The following is a 6,034-nucleotide window of genomic DNA, read 5'->3' as shown; positions in this document are numbered from 1 at the left end:
TTTTATTTTTCATCTCATCTAAGAATAAACTGAAACATGCTTTTCAGAAAATATTGTTTATAACATGTCGTCTGTGCGAAGCGTCTTTTTTACTTTGAAACCGAAGATCTATGCTTAAGTCAATGCCGTAGGAAAAACAACCCAATAATTGTTTCAGGAATCTGACAACACGAGTGTTATATGTATGCCACATTGCTGAATAGCTCATTTAGGCCTTTGGCATTAATAAATTATATCCCAATTGAACAACACACTAGCTAAATAAGCAAACATAAATATAACATTTCTTAAAGTTTAGAAGTCCATCATCATGATGCAATTGATCGTTGCAAATTATACCATTTAATTTTTTTCCAGTTTTATTTTTATGTAAATGTTTTCTTAAACGTAATAAAAGTAAAAAAAAGTAAGTTTACTTTGTTTTATTTTGTCTGTTCAATTCAAAGACGAAAAGCTCGATAATAGAACCCAAAGATAATATAACCCAAAGGTTAACATGTTGTATTTAAGCGGTTCGCGATATTTCGCGAATTTTTACACTGTTGTGGCGGACAAAATTCGTATTTACTGCTGAATTGCAGAGAAAATGGCAAAGCAGTGTTATATTTCTATTTTACACGATTTTTTTTAGCGATGAAGTAAGCTTTTGTTTTTTGTAAGCTTTGGAAACTGGTCTCATGTCTTTTATACCTTAGTAACAAAATATAAAGAGCAGCTAAGCCTATAAAAAATTTGGAAGTCAAAACCATGTCCGTACATCCTAACAATTTCAATAGAAAAAAAATACAAAACTAAACAAAAATCTTTAAAAAAAAACGAACTTGTTTCTACAGATAAAGTACATAAGGTAAAGAATTTTCCATGTATGGATAGATGGGAAAATTCAGATTTTTTTCTGACAATGGAAAGAAACGGCTTTTACACTGATGCAAGACTGTAACAGTGGTCTACGTAGGGTTTACGCTGGATCCACGATAAAAGTGTTTTGCATCAAGGCAAGAAAGTAAAAATGGATCAAGAAGCATTAAGCGTATGTATGTGAATGGTTTATGTTTTTTTATCATTATCGAGAACTTCGCAGAGATGCGTCTTACAAAACTCGTCTGCCTCGAGGCTGAAAAATCCTTGTCTTTATATGGGTCACTAACATTGACGATCTGGTAAGTCCTTACGTGCTTATTGCTTACAGGTATTTAGCATTGTGATCCGCGCTATAAACGTGTTAATTAGAGTCTCCGTGTTTAGTGCTATGCATATCATAGTCCTAGCTCAGTTTCGAATAGTGTCAGTTATTTTTTAATCAAATAAATATGGGTCCTTTAGAGAGTTTAATGACAAAGTGGCAGCTAGATATAAATGAAAATACTGAACAATCACCAAGGTTAAAGAAATTAACGTCTCCGCTGATTGTTGTTCTTGATGTGATGACTTTTAACGGTCTCCGTAAGGCACACAAAAACAGGCAGGTGTGACAACAAAAAGTTAATATAAATAGGACACTTATGGAAATAAAGCATCATCTTTCTGAAACATAGTTGTATATGAAATACTTTATTCCGTATGTAGATTTGTCTCAAGAGCCCCAACAAAAGCGATATAGATATAGTACATGAGGGAAATCATTACCCTGTCGATGTCAATATTTTTGATTTCTTTGGGGTAATTGCATCATTTTTTCAATTATGGTGCCTATTTCCTAATTTTATGGTATTTGTGATTACACTCCGGATCACGACAGTAACCCGCACTTTATTCGCCAGAGCACATTCCAGCCGCCACCGTACAATGCCCAAGCAAGCTGTCAAACAGTTAAACATCACTAGATGTCTGTCCGTTCGTAAAAAAACTTGTTATTCCTTGTTCAGCAGTCCGGAACTATTTGAGCATTTTTGTTTTGTATAAGGACCATCTGTTAATCATTGCTGCACAATTTTAACTAAAAGCTACCGAGTGGTTGAGGAGATGTCGTTCAAAACTTTAAACAATTTAAGCCAGGTTTTGATAGCTTGTGTGCAATTTTAAGATCAATACCGAATACCGAAAGTCGTTTGTTGCTTGGGATGCCGAGCTTTTATTGAAATATTGAAAATATGTCTTTCTGAAAGTTTAAAGACTCTATCAATTATATTTAAAGCGTAAATAATAATATCTTTATAAAGGAGAAAGTTCCATTATAAAGTACACAGTTTTATACATGTATAAATTATCATAATCGCCCTGAATGAACCTTCAAACTGAAATTTTAAGCATTTTTTAAGAACTTCGGACATACTAGACATCAATGATATCTAACTTGTTGTTAAGAAACGGTTTACCTAAACCAATCCATTTTGATTGTTGAGGATAAGAAAAAGTGATCAACAGAAACCGAGCAGATTTAGTAAAGAATGTAAAATATGATAAACAAGATCAACAAGGAAGGCGGCGATTGGTGAACGCAACCCCCACTCGACCCAGTTACAAGAGCCGGTGGCAAGGAGCCCAGGAGGACCCCAAACAAAAACTGGACAGTGCACAAGGCAGAGCATGGGCAGGCTTACCACTAAAATCATAAATAATAAGTAACTGATTAGGAACTAAAAGAGAACAAATAAATGATTGAATAATAGGCCCATAAAATGGCAAAAGGCACAGGGAAGGAGACCCGAGGAAGGGAGGGGATAAATAAAATAAATAAAAACTAGAGTGAAAGGGGAAGATACTTACCGTAGACGAGAAAAACAACAAGGGACACAAGTGTCACAAAAACAGTATGAAACAACATAGACATACATCTGAGGAACACAGAGGGGGGCCTTGGAACGTTCAGCAGCATTAATACTGCTAGGGAGTTTAAACCGGTTAATGGTGCTCCAAACCTCGCTCTTAGCCCCATCATCTTCCTATAAACGAGACAGTGTAAATAAAATGAATCCCCGCCAAGTGAAATTCTAACAGTTGTCATGGTTACAAAATATTAAATAAGTAAAACACCAAAATGACCATGTAGAAACATATAAAAGTAAACCTAATGACCATGACAAAAGAACTGAACGTCTTAAAGGAAGACAGAGCAACAAGAAAATCACCTACAAGGGCCCGACGAAGCAAGGCAGAAGACGAACATTAAGGCAATTCAGTCCCAAAGGGCTTTAATAACTGTCCATCATAGAGTCTCCCACTTGGCCCATCAGATGTAATCAAAGGAGGAAAGCGTTGCTTCCATTTGTTAATGGGTTGATCATAAGCATGCGGTATGTCTTAAAATAGTAGGGTCATAACCTAAGTTCAGTTTTCACTGTGTCAAGTTGTAATATGATGCTATTCTGTTAATGTTTGTGTTGGTTGAAAACTAAAGTATATTTAAAATAAAGTTGCAAGTGATCAATATATCATCAATATAATTATAAATTTGCTAACTCTAAAGTATTCTTAATATCTTTTATGCTAAGTGATAAAGTTGGACGCCCTTTGAAATGTGCCAGAAGGGATTTTCTGTGTTGGAGAAGAAGTTCTTTCCATATACTCTTGACCTCTGAATCTCTATTTCTGTTCTTTTAAGAACCGGAATGTGGTATAAACATAGATGAGTAAACCTCTATGGTTATCTCAACGACAAGCTAACCCTTGAGAATACCACACTTGAGGAGTCTCTTAGTTGAGACAACCATGAGACCCCATGCACAGTAACGCAGATGGAACTACCGAAATAATTGCAAATCGATAATTAACGTAAATGACATTTCAATACAGTCTGCATCACAATTTCATTAATTTTCGAATCTTACGTAACACTATTTTACTGGAGACATTTGGAGTGGCAAACATTCAGGGAATGTTACGAGTCAAGTATACATAACAACATGTTACCATCTTAAGTGCTGAAACTTTGCTTTCATAAAACGCAATTGACTGACGATGCTGACGATGCTGCCAGTGTGATTGATAGTTTGAATGTGATACACTGAAACTATTCAGGAGTTATACATTTACTCAAGGAACGTTTTGGTCAGACACATTAAGTTGAAGATGCGTTCATGCAAGGTTAACTTTATTAACCTAGACCAACTTCCCAAATGTTTAGTCTAAGACCGATTCAAGAAAAGATTGACACATATATCAGCCGTATACAGTCCTTTAGTCTAGGTCATGAGTCCTTTGGAAATTTACTTATACGTGTGTATGTTCAGTTTTCACTATGTCATGTTGTACTATGATGCTATTCTGTTAATGTTTGTGTTGGTGAATGACTAGATTAAAGTCACAAGTGATCAATATATCATCAATATAATTATGAAATGCTATCTCTTAAGTATTCTTAATATCTTTCATTCTAAGAGATAAAGCTGGACGCCCTTTGAAATGTGTTTGAAGAGATTTTCTGTGTTGGAAAAGAAGTTATCTATATACTCTCGACCTCCTCTGAATTTCTATTTCTGCTCTTCTAGAACCGGAATGTGATATTAACATGTATGAGTACACCTCTATCGTTATTTCAACGACGAGTTTAACCTTGAGAATACCATATACTCTAATGAGAGAAAAGCCATTATTTATCGCAAGAAACTGTGTTTCATTTGTTTAGGCAAACACTTTATTGTCGCTCGGAACACCCTTGTGGAAAATGCAATTTGAAACACCATACCAGCATTTGCGATAATAGTATCAGAAGCTCACTGAACTCATTGGCTCAAATTTTGTTCCTATTTCCGGCAATGAAACAACGACGTATCTTACTTCTGGTCATGTCTGTACTAAGCAAACACTTATTTGATGAATGAACTCAATAATCGTTTATTACTTATGAACTTGCTAAACAATACGGGTCCGACGTTATCCACCTTGTTGTTATCGAGTCGGAGTCCAAGGCCGGTCATTTTGAAACCGCCACAGTTTACCTGATAACTGACAACTCAGAGAGAATTGTCATTAATGTTTTAATTGTACCGTCCATTTTTGTGCCTTTATGTAACAAAATACGAGCTGTCATCCTTTAACCTTATTTACAAAGCGGAAACTAGAATCAATCGGAATTTTACCTGCAGCGGAGGGAAAAGCTTCTGACTACTTGCATAATTATCAGAAGAACTGCATTACCTTTGAAAATGGTCAGTATATGGCCATACAAACGAAACCCGATCACTCCTATTTACCCGACAACAACAGCATCACATCAAGAAGAACTAAGAACACCATACGACGACTTCGTGAATACACTTTTTTGTAAAAAAGCACGACGGCAGGATGAAAGGCCACAACACCCCTGACTGTAGTTATCTTCAAAACAAATATTCAGCCAGTCTTAATGATTTTCTTGAAACAATCCCTCCTGTGATCAATTTAGTAAACACAGAAATGCCGTCTGCAAAGATATTGGGAAGGCTCTTCTTCAAATACAAATCAACGAATCACACGAATTATGTGACTGAACGACATTCATTCATGATCCATATAGTGACCACCTAACAACATACAGATTCAAGTCCGTGCTTTTCGGTGCCACATGTTCACCATATATACTTCTTCATGCCATTTTAACTAAGCATCTGATTGCTAAAAATCATATTTGCGTGAGAGCAATACTTAAGAAAGACTTGTTTGTTGATAACGTGATGCCTAGTTTTTCTAACGAAAGTTCCTTACTTGACTACTTCCAGAACACACAAAAATTGATGACATCTGCTGCCTTTAGCTTGTAGGCTTGGAGCTGGAACTACAGTTCAATGCGCAGCCTGGCAGAGGCATAAGAAGTAGCCAAAACTGAAGACATAAAAACATCTTTGGAATAAAATGATATCCGCTATCAGACAGCGAAGATTTACGAGCCCCTTGGCTTCCTGACCCCATTCACTATTCGTCCAAAAATCCTACTTCAAGATATTTGGCAGCAAACGTTTAAGTGGGGCACGTCCCTTACAGATGACAAACAGACCCACTTATTAACTTTGCTAAAGACTTAATTATTGTGACCCCTATCCGATACCCGAGAGGTTATTGTAAGCAAACTAGCTATATGGCATTTACTTCCGGTACAGGCGACAATGCAGCTTGCGCA

Source organism: Ruditapes philippinarum, unplaced genomic scaffold (genome assembly GCF_026571515.1).
Source record: "Ruditapes philippinarum isolate M1 unplaced genomic scaffold, ASM2657151v2 ctg92_1_1_1_1, whole genome shotgun sequence".
In the NCBI taxonomy this organism is placed as follows: Eukaryota; Metazoa; Mollusca; class Bivalvia; order Venerida; family Veneridae; genus Ruditapes; species Ruditapes philippinarum.
The sequence above is the reverse complement of the archived record's forward strand: the minus strand, read 5'-3'. Positions refer to the sequence as shown.